This window comes from Homalodisca vitripennis, chromosome 8 (assembly GCF_021130785.1).
Source record: "Homalodisca vitripennis isolate AUS2020 chromosome 8, UT_GWSS_2.1, whole genome shotgun sequence".
NCBI lineage: Eukaryota > Metazoa > Arthropoda > Insecta > Hemiptera > Cicadellidae > Homalodisca > Homalodisca vitripennis.
Window position 1 is genome coordinate 81,967,518 of NC_060214.1, and position 14,504 is coordinate 81,982,021.

The window sequence follows — 14,504 nt, forward strand, 5'->3', positions numbered from 1 at the left end:
TATACCAAGTTTAGCTGAGCGTTAGCGAAATGTACCTCTCGTGGGGCTGTAAAATTTTCAATTAAGCCTGTCTGATTCCCTTGTACGCACGATCTATCTAAAATCCTAACTATAGGCTTGGTATTATGCACAACGCTTCAGTTATATCTGTGGAATACTGATTTTAATTGTTGTGCATATCATTCTATGAGAATCGGCAGGGCGTTAGGGAATATTTTTACACTGATCTTGTGTATAACAGTGATGGTAACGACTAAATAATTGTATACATACTCAGTATACTCATAAGAGATTTGAAATTTGTAGCCTCGACAAAGATTTCATCTATAGACTGGAAACATTGAATGCAATTTCATTTTAATATACCTAAGAATGATTTTTATAATATTGCATGTCTGAACTTTGCTACTACCAAGTCAATAAACTAAAAAGAATAATGCTTGCAAAGGGTGATTTTTTAGTTAAAGTAAATTCATAATGGTTTATAAATCTTTTTTAACCTCTAAATGATAAAAAAGTATAGAAAAATTCTTGGTGGAATATAACGAAACGCAGTATAATTTCTTACTTCATGGATTAAAAAGGTTTATAAAATTTCTAGGTTAGGACTTACCTACTAATAATTTTAGTTTAAAAAGGATCCAAAGAAGAAGAAAAAGAAAATAATTCATAAAAATGTTTACTGGTACTATAAGTTCATAAGAAACTATAGGGATAAAACTGGGGTTACTTTAGATAAATTATAAAATGAAATATGAAGGCCTCATGTATTAAATCTGTAAAGGAATAAACGAAACGGCAAAATAGTCCCCTAATATATACTGGTCTTTTATTACAGCAATAAATATATACGTACCGAAAAATATACTCGTTTGACCACGTATCCCGATGTGGAATTTAAAACGTTTGTTAATGAGATGTACGATTCAAGATGTCACTTGCGTTAAGAAGTAGATGCTCTGGATGTCAGATTACTAATATATAACAACCGAATAGTTAGGTTTTTTCAATTTCCGTTTACAAATTAAAGTAAAAACAATAAAAAACTTGTAGCGTACAGATAGAGATTAACAACTTACATTATAAAGTGTACATATTTATAATAGTAGACATTTCCAAAAGAAAAGGAACAGCTCCAAGGATACAATATCTTGAGGCTGCCTAATCTAAAGGCTTACTCGTAGTAGACATAACTTAGCCTTACACGTTAAGCTCCTTACAAACAACTGTTCCCGTACATCAGATGGATTAGAGCTCTGTTTTACATGAATATATCCTTTAAGTTTTCAACGTTCCAAAAGTAACGTTGATGTATGTATTGATATGAGTTAGGGTAATTTAAATCGTAAGGTTAATATTAAATTCTATGTTTGAATAGTTTGAATAGTAAAAAAAATTTTTGAACAAACCAAAACCAAAAATCACATTTATAAGTTGAATATAGTATTAAAGATATCAGGATATGGAGCGGATTTTATTTTTCAAAGTATATCAACGAATGGATGGAAATAAAATAACCTATGATAAAACGCTTCAACATGTTTAAGTGAGAATACTTACAGTTACAATCTTTATTGGGCATTATATATTTAATGTCATTGAAAAATCGTTATTGAGGGTAGACACAGACAGGATGATGTATCAAAATGGATACATGGTTTGTAACTTGTTAAGTATAAAACAATGTTTAAGGGCTAAAACCAAATTTATCTTACTAGGATAAAGGCATGTATATAAATATTTTCCCCGCCAAAAGAAAACAAAACGATTTTGGACGTTGGAAAGTTTGGAATAACATATTTTTATATTATATTATCACACATTGGTTTAGTTTCAAATTCATTGAATCATAATTCTTGTTATTGATAAAAAACTGAAAGATTAAGGATTCACCTGTTAAACATGATCTATGAATATGTTTTGAAGAAATATGTACGTTTATATTTTTATTAATATTATAATTTTAACGTAGTGAGAGTGATAATAATATTTTAGTAGCCGTGTTGGAAACGTAACTAATTTGTGAATGAGTGGCAGATAAAATTCAGAAGTAAAACACTTAAAAATGCCACATAAATATTAAAGACCATCTGAGTTCACAATAAAACAAAGAAATAAATATCAACATATATATTGTGAGTAATAGATTTTACATTGAATAGCTCTGTAATTTTAAAATGCAATAAGTGTAAACTAAAACCTATTAAGAAATAAAAACTGTTAATGTCTTTCGATAAGTGAAAAAATGCACCTAATTATTAAATAACACATTTTTTGGAAGAATAAATCTTAGTGTAAACAGAGTTTACGTGCATGAACAAAGTCCACCAGGAAATTGGGAGTACACGGCCTGTGGTCTGTGAGAGGCTTTATTCAATTTTATTATGAAAGTTGCAGGTTACTCTTTCCCACGTTACAGATTTTCCTAGATCCTTAAGGTATTTTAAATCGTGTTCTTTATTATTGGCTGTCAGACAACCCCTGCCGCTACATCATTTTCATTTTGTCTAATGTTCACAATGACCATTTTTATAATCATGAAATATGTTTGACTAAAAGGATCAGTGCACTCATCTGTGCACGTGATGAGACTATGAGATTACCTCTCCACGAAGTTTGCGCTATAATTTATTTACATAAAAACCCTGTATAGAGATAAATAATTATACTAAATTCATAAATATAAATGATCAATATGGGTTGTATCACAATAGATTTGAACAATGTTGGTATCATCGGCATACACGTTCACAAACTATTCAACATGCTCTCTAGCATTACTCTTTTGTTGGCAAGAATTATTGGTTTGGCTCATTGTTTAATTTTACACTTTTATTGAAGAAATTCATATTATAATATAATATATAATAATATAGATATTAATTTTAAAGATTAACACAAAATTTGGGCCGTTAGTTACACATCTTTCATGGAAATTTCAAATCCTTACTGTTTATGACTAATATTAATAATAAACACACGTATATTTTTACGGCGAAAAATTATGAGTTCGTTTTATACTATCAATGTTTGGGTAATTTTTTATTAGAAGAAAACAGGAGTGGCCATTGAAAATCTTCAATCACAGCAAACATTAGCCTCCCCCCTACATTTTTTATTAGTATTATTTAAATTACTATATTAAGCATTCTCATTAAAAACTGATAATTTAAATTCCATAACAAATGCCTACTCTTTAGCAATTAGATATTGCAAAAACTCAATTAACTAACCACATCAACATCTGTCGTTTCTGCTACTGATAAAAATAGGTTTTAAATTATTTACTTGTTTTTGGCCATGCAGATTATAATATTAGAGACGAAAACTTAAAGGCAGTTTACTATATAAATTAATGGATTTCTAAAATGGTTAAATGCCACCTCAACGGGGTAGGCTTTGATATCGGAAAAGGTACAAGCAGATGTTCTATAGTTTAACACAAAGTTCGAATACTTTATTATATTCTATTATTTTTAAATATCGGTATGTACACACATGTGTAGCCATATACATACATCTCCTTTCGAGATATTTATGGCTGACAGGTCTTTATACATTGTATGTATAATAGTACATAAGAAGTTTGGTACTGGGAAATTATGCGAAATTCACTAGCGTCTGTAAACACTTGTATTTAAAAAACATTATCCAATTATTTCTATCTATTAATTTTCAGGTGAAAGACAGTACACCCTATGTTTTAGTACCCTTTCGGATTTTGCAAATGTTTATAGTAGAGTTTATCACGTGAATTATTAATCCAGTATTAAATTTACTCCAGTATTAAAATAATCCAGTGCTCCTGACTGTGTTCTAGCATATAGAGGCGTTACGAAAGAAGTTTAATCAAATACTTGAGGTTAAAAACTAAAAAGTATGTTACAGACTTTTTATCTACCATAGATTGTTCGGCACAGATACAAAGACTCTCGATGGATCAATATTTGCTATTCATTACAGAAGTACTAGTAGTATAGGATGATTTTTTTCCTGAATTCCAACCCTCTAGAGGAATTAGTTCACCAGTTAGATACACATGAACATACGTACAATTTACAGCATCTTTTTTATACCGAGTAATCGAAACAAATAGTGTTGAAAAATGTTTTCCTTTAGTAAATCTGCAGATGTTCAGCCGACTTTCTCTTTCGAACCTGGTTGATTGCTGCTAGAGAAACAGTAATGCGTTTGTTTTATATTTTAAGGATCCCTGCTAATCTCCCCTTTAGATTATATCTGTTACGTATTCACACAAAAAGACCAATCGTAAAAATATATTTTAACATGTATTTTACATACTTAAGGAATAAAATTCCAAAGTTTTAAATCTTTAGACGTATACCTTAACAGTGTAGGTCATTTATATTCATTGACCTTTTTACTGTTTTTAGTTTATTTAAAAGAATTTAAACACCAGTGAAACCAAATGTTCTTACGAGTCACACAACCTGGCAGAAGTAGACGAAAATACTCACGTTTGCGCATCAAAGATACAGTATGGTGAGGGCCTCAAAAACAATAAGGTAAAAACTGACTCCGTTAAGTTTTTTGGTAATGGAAGAAATAATCTTATATTTTATGTTAATTTTTTTAGGGAATCACTCAAATTATAAAGGCAATTAGTTGAAGTGGATTTTTACAGGTAAATATTCGTCGAAAATTAATCCGCATAAAGAATATTAAACTGCCTCTGCTATTTATACACCGATCCACAACCGGATGAGTAAAATAATTAAAATACTATTACATTACTTTATTTTCTCCTCGTTAGTCCATACTATCACACGAGAGGCTAATTATTTCTGTATATGTATCTGCACGACATCGCGAGCACAAACCTACGTACTTGTAATTTTGATATGGAGCTTTATTCATACATTAGCATTATGACGTTCGTAGATTGTGCATGCCAAGCAACGCAATCGATATTATTGGTAAGTAACTACGGTTAAAAAAGTTGTATTGGCTAGTAAATGTGTTTGTATTGGCTGAGGGCAATTGTATGAAATTTATAAATGCGACACAACAACATAACAATCTAAATTATGCATGCAGTATCAGCGAAGCTTATCATGCGACACGAGTTATGGGTAATCCTTTCTTCTGGATAAAACGGCAATAAACATATAATCGGATTTGTTGAACAAATATATAAAGAAACCTGCAAATATATTTTAATATTTCTTAATATATATTATACAATACTATTTTTATAAAACAAACACTACTTGTTTTTCTATATAAACCAAACTATACATTAAGTAATTTGTTTACTTTTTTTTGTTAGTTCTTAATTTTCCACGCTCATATACTATTCTGGCTATGTAACGACGGAATAATATTTATCCGTTTCTTTGTACCATTTAACTAAAGACTTGTAATTAATAACTACGAAGTTTGCGATTAACAATCCAGTTGGCTGGTGCATCTCAGTTATGCAACTAATTGAAAATGCTAGCCTAGAATTAATTAAGTGAGACTTCAACCAGGAACCGCAAGATGTTACCACTACAAGTCTAACGCTAAGAGAAATAAGCAGATTGGCTTTAGTTATTAGTTAATAAAATACTGTATATACTATTTAAATTGTATATTTAATTACTATTGCAATATTTGTAAAGTAAAAAATTAATCTATACCTTATTTTCAGGCTGTTATATTGATTATATAAATTTTGGCTTAATATTTCATTTTAAAAACCTCATTGAAGTAATAATATTAAAATGTGTTATATAAGTAGAGTATGCCTTCTAGGCAAATCCATCTGTTATTAAATATTGTGCTATAAATTTCGCATTAAGAGCTAATAGACTTTTTTAAATTTATATTTTGAAAGGATAACATGATTTCGCACATAACCTCCTCTTATTAATATTAAAACAACTATTTTACATTTATTTTAGTTACAAATCAAAAAATTAATGTTACCGATAAGCAGGACTTTATTAACATTTACTCCCATAAAGGCTACATGTGCATGCACACGTTCAACGAGTATTCTGATTGTTGTTTCGTCAGAAATATTTTTGTAAATGTCTCACGACATAATATTAAACAAAACATTTCGTTGTTTTTAACCATGTCGGAGATTTTGTCTTTGATAAATTATAATAACATTATTTAAAAATCTATTTATATATTGTGATTTACTGCAAACATGTTACACCCCAAATAAAAATTATCGGTGTAATACCATGTACGATTGTACGTGCAGGATATATTTACACGCAGAGAAGAATGGTCTTAACGATCCGAAAGATCAAATTTCACTGAACGGATTTAGAGCACAAGGACGTCCTTAGACCATTGAGTGTGTAGTCCCTTTACGACACTTGAGTACAATTAAAAGTGTTTATACGTATGAGACATGATTTTTAAAAAGATTTAGAAATTAGGAAACATATTAACTATCATTTGCTTTGTTAAGACTTAATCAAACAACTTTCTGGCACAGTTTAAAATACGTTTTTAATATACTTACAAAGGTTTAAAATGTTAAAATATTGCTAGTCCATTAAAAAATTTAACTAAGGGCTAGAACATTTTCCTGACAACTATTTTTGTTTATTTTTGTTTATCAAAAGATTACACTATGTTATATATGTAGTTAAACTTGTATTTACGTTTGTATTTCTAACGATTTGTAAATTTGTTCTATATCGAAATATGGAAATGGTACAAGAAATTTTAATTGAATTAACATCGTAGTTATATTATATAAATAAGTAATATAAATAAATGAAACATATATATATATATATATAATAATATATATAACATATATATATATATAAATATATATATCTGTGCAATGGATGAAACATTTATTTATATTATTGAATAAAAAAATAATTAGGAGATTTTTTTATTAACAGAAATGCAAATGATAATTATTTTAGTAAGTATGTTATTAATTTCGTATTGTGACAAATCGCATAAGGCTTGAGATATGAAGTTATTATAGAATACTTGAGTATAAGAAATATTTAACATTACAACATTAACTACACTTTTAAAGAATTTAAAAAAAAAATACTACTTTTACTTAGCTTGTAAATTAGTAGTACTAATCCACCAGATTATCCCTTCCTCTTATTTATAACTACTGAACTAATTAGCAGTTTTTTTTTCAACATTTTACGTTAAAGGTTGCGTGTGTAAAACTGTGAAACCCTAAAAAAATATGTTGGTGGATCTCATAAGTAAACAACAAAAAATAATTTCATAATTTACCATTAAATGATTATTAAAACAGATAATACACATATGTCAATAAAGGGATGATTTTTAACATATAATTACGGAATTTTTTACAGGCATCCGTTTTGTGTTCCTTTGAGATACATACCTCTGAATTGGGGCATTTTCTTCGATTGAAAGTGCCTGTAAATGTGTAATCTTTATTTATTGCGTTTACAATTGAAAAATATACAGAACGCTTAAAATATCCGAATTAGTGTTGTTGGTTAAAGTTCTCATATGCATCCCGAAAACTATTATTTTCCATTAAAACAAGTCTCCGTTATAGATATTGATTTATATATTTCTGTTCAAAAGTATAATGAGGGGCCACCTGGTATATCTTTATTTTATTAGTAGCAATAACCGATTTAACAAACTTCTCATGAAAGATATTGATGAAAACGTACTTGTTGGGGCATACATTTCAATATTTATATTTTTACCTATATGTATATATGTTTTTTCAGTGAATATTGTATGATATGTTTATAATTATTACTGTTTATAACATTTATGTTCTCGAATATTAATCATCCATTCAATTATATACGAGTATTTATGGCGCCTATAATTGCTTAAGATTGAACACTTTGCCACGTGATTTAGCGTCACACGCGCCTAATACTTGAATTATTGCCACGGCAACAACTTTATTACAACAAAATTTATTAGCCTATAAATTGAGAACAGAGTTTTCCCTAAGAAGAGGTAATACTTTTAATGTTTGTACTGTAGTATAAATGAGATATATTTGACAATTACTAAAGTTATGCCTACTTCCAACTCCGTGTAAAGGTAGCTTTGTCTGAAAAATTACCTAAGATAAGAAATTTTGTTCCTGTAAACACGTACCCTTTATAGCTTCACAGAGTTCGACGCTTCTATCAACTGTTCTTTCCGAAAACTCCTGAAGCAATTTTAAATGATAAGGTAGTGACTTATGTAATATAAAAAACAATAAAAAGGTAAAGCCTTTATATAATCATTTAATATTTTGACAAGTGTCTTTCTCAAAAAAGGGTAAAACTTAGTATGTAAAAATATGTAAGACTTTATTATTGCCTTATATTATACATATTTTAATCTTGTTTGAGAATGAAATAAGTTGAAATATTAATGGAATATATGAAATATTTATATTTTTGTTGTAAAAAACGTCTGCGCATTTATTTTATGCATATATATTATATTTAATCTCTTTCTCTCTCTCTCACACACACACACACACACACACACACACACACACACCACACACACACACACACACACACACACACACACACACACACACACACACACACACAATACTTCACTAATAAAAAAAGAATCTGTCAAGAAATTCCTGCCAGATTTTACGAATATGTTAGTTATATTAAATAAACTTCTTTAAATGGTTAGAATATTTAAAGTTTAAATAATATTTAAATACTTTAGTCCAAGACTTTTAACATTAAAAAACAGTTATTACCGAAATAAATAAAATCTGAATATAACAATCCAGTAATACATTTTTATCTTCATGAAATATGTTGTATTCTAGGAATGTATCATCAGCGCAACATCATTATTTGATTATAATATATTTATTCTTATTATTTTTAATCCGTTCGTTTCAGTTTTATGGGACTGATGATACTTTCATTAGTGAGAAGGGTTACACGAAAGTAAAATTATTTGTTGTAATGTGTCAGTGATAAATTAATGAATAATTAAATTTAATGACAATTGAGTGTCTGTAATGAATGAGAATAATGTTTAACATGTTGTAATTTATTTTTGCATATCTGATTTTATTTTTGTTCTCTGACAATCCCTTGTAATGTACAATATATATCCTGGACTAGTAAATTTGATTTACACACATGTATGTAATTACTATTGGGTTTAAAAAAAGCCGGTATCGTCATAATACCAGTCAACAAATCTCTGAACATGTTCTCTTGACGTACTATTCTGCTGGCCAGGCAACTGTCTTCCATCCACTGCCTCCTTGTATGGAGTATACTTTATTCTTTATGTCATGTTTAGAGCGTTATTTAAAATTATTGTGACTAACGTAAATCTGCTGTTTTTATTTAATTTAACAAATTCATTTTGTGAGAAAATGCATAGTGGTTATTATTTCAAACAAGTTATCTACATTTTTTAATAGTAAATCTTAAGAAATATCAGTATTTAAGCTATGTAACTAAAGAAGAAGTAAACAGTGGAATTGAAAGTAAAAAAATTGTATGTACAATTAGTAGTTTTTTACTGCTCAAAACCTTTTTTATTACGATATAGCTTAATATTGTGTTAATAAAATATATTCCAAATACAATATTACATAATTTTATTCGTATCACTGATACATAAAAAGAATTAAAAATGGCCCGTGTATACTTGTTCACGCAATTTGAAGAAAAGTATATAACTGTAGAAACTAAATAATGGTACAAAACAAATTATTAAATTTATGACTATAATAAAATACAAATTTCATTGTTCCAGTAAAGAAAGAGATGTAAAACCTAAAAGCTATTTCAAAATTCATAATAGCGAGATAACAAAATAGTGATAGCTGGGTGCTCAATCAGTTGTAGTTTTCACAATGGGAGCCTCCTACTGTTAAGAATGTTCCTGCCAACAATAGCTATACTGCAACGGCAGATGTGCGGATTTTTGCGGCAATCGTGTAAAATAGGACGGGTGGCAGTGCATATTGTTTAGGTCTAGGTTATGCAGTTAAGGAACATTCCAGATCATGAATTTTTTTATATCCATCATAGCCAGGTTTGGATAAAGGAAATCTAGTAGCGAATCGACAGTAGATAATTAGTCTTCAGCAAAGTCAACCACCTTCCGGTCGTGATGACGCGATGTTAATAACATAAATTTGAATGATATTTAAACAATATAATCTATTTTATATTTATATTACTGTTCAAGAGTTTACTTGTTTAAAAATACACTGAACCAAAGAAATTTACATGACATGTTCCTGTATATGACTAGTTTAATATTACATAATTCTTTTCAGTTGCGAGGGAAGAAGGTAAGATTAGAATTTAATCTACCAATCCTAAAGCCAGCTGGTTTTTTAATGTAAAAAGTAATCTCTCATACTTATCGTAAAACCAGATTCACGTTAAATATTAGTTTCGAAAGCTGTAAATTTTATTTATATATTACAATAATCCTATCACACAAAACTTGTTTTATTTCACTTTCAGCCATATCTTTAAATATAACAGAAATATCGCAATATTATAAATGTTAATGAACGAAGTTTCTACGATATTATTGTCAGATTATATTAATAAGCGTTCTTATTTTTCAAAAGCCATTGTACCTAAGCTTAGTGTGCACTGTCCACAGAGCTAATAATATGTCAACGGCAAAATTGTTTTATTTTTTATAATTGGTATAATTTTATTTATATATCATATATAGTAAATACAGATCAATCCTATATTCACTGTGAAAGTTTTCTTAAAGTGTTGTTTTTTTATCTTATTATCATCCCAATTACGAATTATTATTAATATTATATTTATTATTATTATATGCAATAGTCATCTCCATAACAATAATACTTTAATTTTAGTTTTCAATTAAACTTTAACCATACTAGTTTTAACAACATTATTTATTAAAGTAAATTTTTTCATGGTCGCCTGTGGACGATTTTATTATTACCGTTTATACATATAGTATAGCATAAACATTATCATAAAAATAATATACAAATTATATTAATAAACACTAAAAAAATAATATAAACATTTGTACGTGTTTACACTTACAAATTCATGCATAATTCAAATGTTTTAACGAAACAATTCTTGTTAGATGATGTGTGATTGTAAGATAAACAACACTGCTACATTAATGTTTCTACAATAGTTTTTATTATTTTTTTTTAGTATTACACTTTTTTTATAGCTGTAAATAGTAACACAACTTACTAACTATAAGAATGAATTGATCTATAAATTTAAATTGAACATGCAAAAGCAGCGATGGCTACACAATTAAAACTTTTAAAATTGTTCAGTACGCCATCATGAAAAACTAGAAATGCCTTAGTAGTTCAAGTTCTAGAAAACGTGTAATCTACCAAGAGTTACTTAACATCGAAATACTCTGATGTTTTTAAAAACTATACTAAATACTATAGACAAATGTAAGAAAAGTCAACGTTTGAAAAATGATAAATTAAACAAAGCTAAATTAATTAGTCCTTGGATAAATAATAAGCTATTATAAAAACTGAAAAGAAAAAAGGGTTATTTCGTCTTTATAAATCCAGGTCATATGATAGAAATTTGTCATGCTATTATAGTGGGTTTTGTAATAAATTAAAACTTGAAATAAATATTACAAAAATCAATATTATTTTAAGAAAACTAATGAAGCAAAGGGAGATACAGCCCTTCAATGGAATATAGTTAATAATTTGAGTGGGGCAGTTAATAAAAAGTCTGTTGAAAAGGTAGCATTAGATAGAGGAGAAATTTTATCTGATCCAATCATTGTAGCTGATACAATAAACAACTATTTTATCGTTGTACAAAATAATATGCAATACTACAATTACGATGCTATAGAGCTAAACTTATTACCTAGGATGTCTTCTTTTTTTTCTTCCAACAAACGAAATGAAGTGTTTAAAGTTATTAAAAGCTTAAAAAATAAAAAAAATCTTCTAGTTTCGACAGTATAAGTGTTGCATTGGTGAAACATGTTGCTCGCGTATTGTCTCCTGTTCTCGCTAAAATAATGAATTTCAGTTTTTCTACAGGTTTGTTTCCTCAGAAATTAAAGTCTAGTATTATTGTACCTATTTATAAAAAGAACACTTCCATTAAATTAGACAACCTACGTCCTATTAGTTTGCTTTCTAATTTTTCAAAGATCTTCTAGAAATTAATAAAAATAAGAGTAGTTAGTTACTTGAATATAATACATTTTTTAGTGGTAATCAATGTGGTTTTAGGAAGGGGTCGTCTACCAAGGATGCACTTGTTAATGTAACGGATATGATTTATTCTAGTTTAAACAAGGGTAGTAAATCGACGGGATTATACATTAATTTCTAAAAACCATTTGACTTGGTCGATCATGAAATATTGTTGTTAAAAATGGTGATGGCGGGAGTGCGGGGTGTGGCCTTGAGCTGGTTCCGCAGCTTACTCACGGGGCGGGAGCAGCGTGTGCGGATTGGTCATGCTGTCAGCGCGCCACTGCCAGTCACTACAGGGGTACCGCAGGGAAGTGTCATCTCTGCCACTCTATTTCTGATATTTATAAATGATTTATTTGAACTCAGTTTTAATGGCAAGGCTAGTGCCTTCGCCGACGATATTGCCTTCTTTTATTCCCGGAAGAATACGGATTTTATTATTTACCCAAATTAATGATGATTAGTTTATTTTAAAAAATTGGTGTCTTACAAACAAAATGCTTGTTAACGTTGAGAAAACAAAATATGTAAATTTTGGTTTCATTGATTTCAACTTTCATTCTGAACTTGTATTTCACGAATTTACTTGCGAAGGCGACGTAAATCTATGTAATTGTAAGCAAAGTGAAAAACAGGATAATTTTAAATATTTAGGAGTAATTTTGTACCGGAAGCTAACATGGGATAAGCAAGTAACAGTTTAGCAAAGGAAATTAAAATCTTCAATTAGAAAATTTTACTTTCTACGAAATTTTTGTGACGAACATTTGTTAAAACTCTGTATTTTGCTTTGGTCGAATCAAGACTACAATACGGGTTGGTTTGCTTTGGATGTACTTTTAAATATCTAATAGAGAAATTAAGAGTTGTGCAAAACCATTTTATAAGAATTATTTCTCATAAAAAAAGACGTGACAATTCTTTCCCAATTTTTGCTAAACTTAAAATACTACTTTTGCAACATCTATTTGTATTTAAGGTACTTAGGCTATTTTACATTAAAAGTGGTAATTTGGGAACTGCGGACTTAAATTACGGTACTAGAAGTATAGACCAGAGAATGTTTCGACTACCAAAAGTCAATAAATCAATCCTAAAGCAGTCTTTTATGTACTGCTTTAGGATACTGCGCTATCACTAAATTAAATTAATCAATCAAATCTACTAACCAATTACATCCGACGCTATCTGCAGTATACATGAGATAAACAGATATCACATATCATTAAACTCCTCACAATTTTATAATTTGTAGTTAGACACTATTAAAAATTTGTTAAGAAAAGAAATACATATAATTAATTAACTTTTACCCTTTTTAGTTATCAGCTTTGCATATTTACAACTGAGAATTTTAATTGTAAAATCTTTATATGGCAAAATATTAATTGGGAGGAATGAAATATTTATACAAATTAAGGTAATGATCCTTTTCCTACTAATTAATAATATGATTGATGTTTGAAAGCTTCTAAACATTTATGTTTTTGTATCACTACAGTATTTTAAAACTATAGATGGTTAAAAGTATATTACGTTTGAGCTTTGTTGATAAACTCATAGAACTCAGCAAGGTTCCATTTCAATTTATTGAACGTCAATAAGGTATGAGTATGCAGAATTGTTTGAATTTTACAGTTCACCAGTGACATACCCGAGTATTGTTTCATAATCACTGGAGGCTGTAGTTTCACATTGTTGAGTGAACATTGACAAACACCGCAAGAGACGTGAGACGCGACAACGATTACAGCAGACACTGTAGTGCCTGTCAGCATGTCAGTATTACATGTAATATACCTTACACTGTCAATATACCTGACATCAGCGTACTTAAATTGTCTCAGGGGACTTAAATTTATCAGTACTGTTTACAATAACCAATAATAGAAATCTGAACAATTAGCTATGATCTCCTGAAAAATAAATTTAAAGAATACATGTTCCTTTTTTGATTCCTTTGAACAGATTTAATCAGAGCGTTTTTTAGTGTAATGTTTTAGTACATATTAAATTATTTCATTTAAAATTTCACAAATAATTATGTCTAAACGTGTATGCCTACAAAATAATCGGTTATTAGGAAACTTATTTTAACATGTAAAATAATTTGTTACATATGACTTAATTTATTTTTGTTCGTATATAAAATCACCCTCCCCTCTTTGAGTTGTTCAATTATAATAAGACTGATAACAAGTACTTATAGAATTAGTTTGAGGATATTGGATATGCTTTGTGTATATTCAGGCATGATGCACTCTTTAGTACATGAGCTGCTTGGTTTGGAAGCGTTAGCAAGCTTTTAAATGGT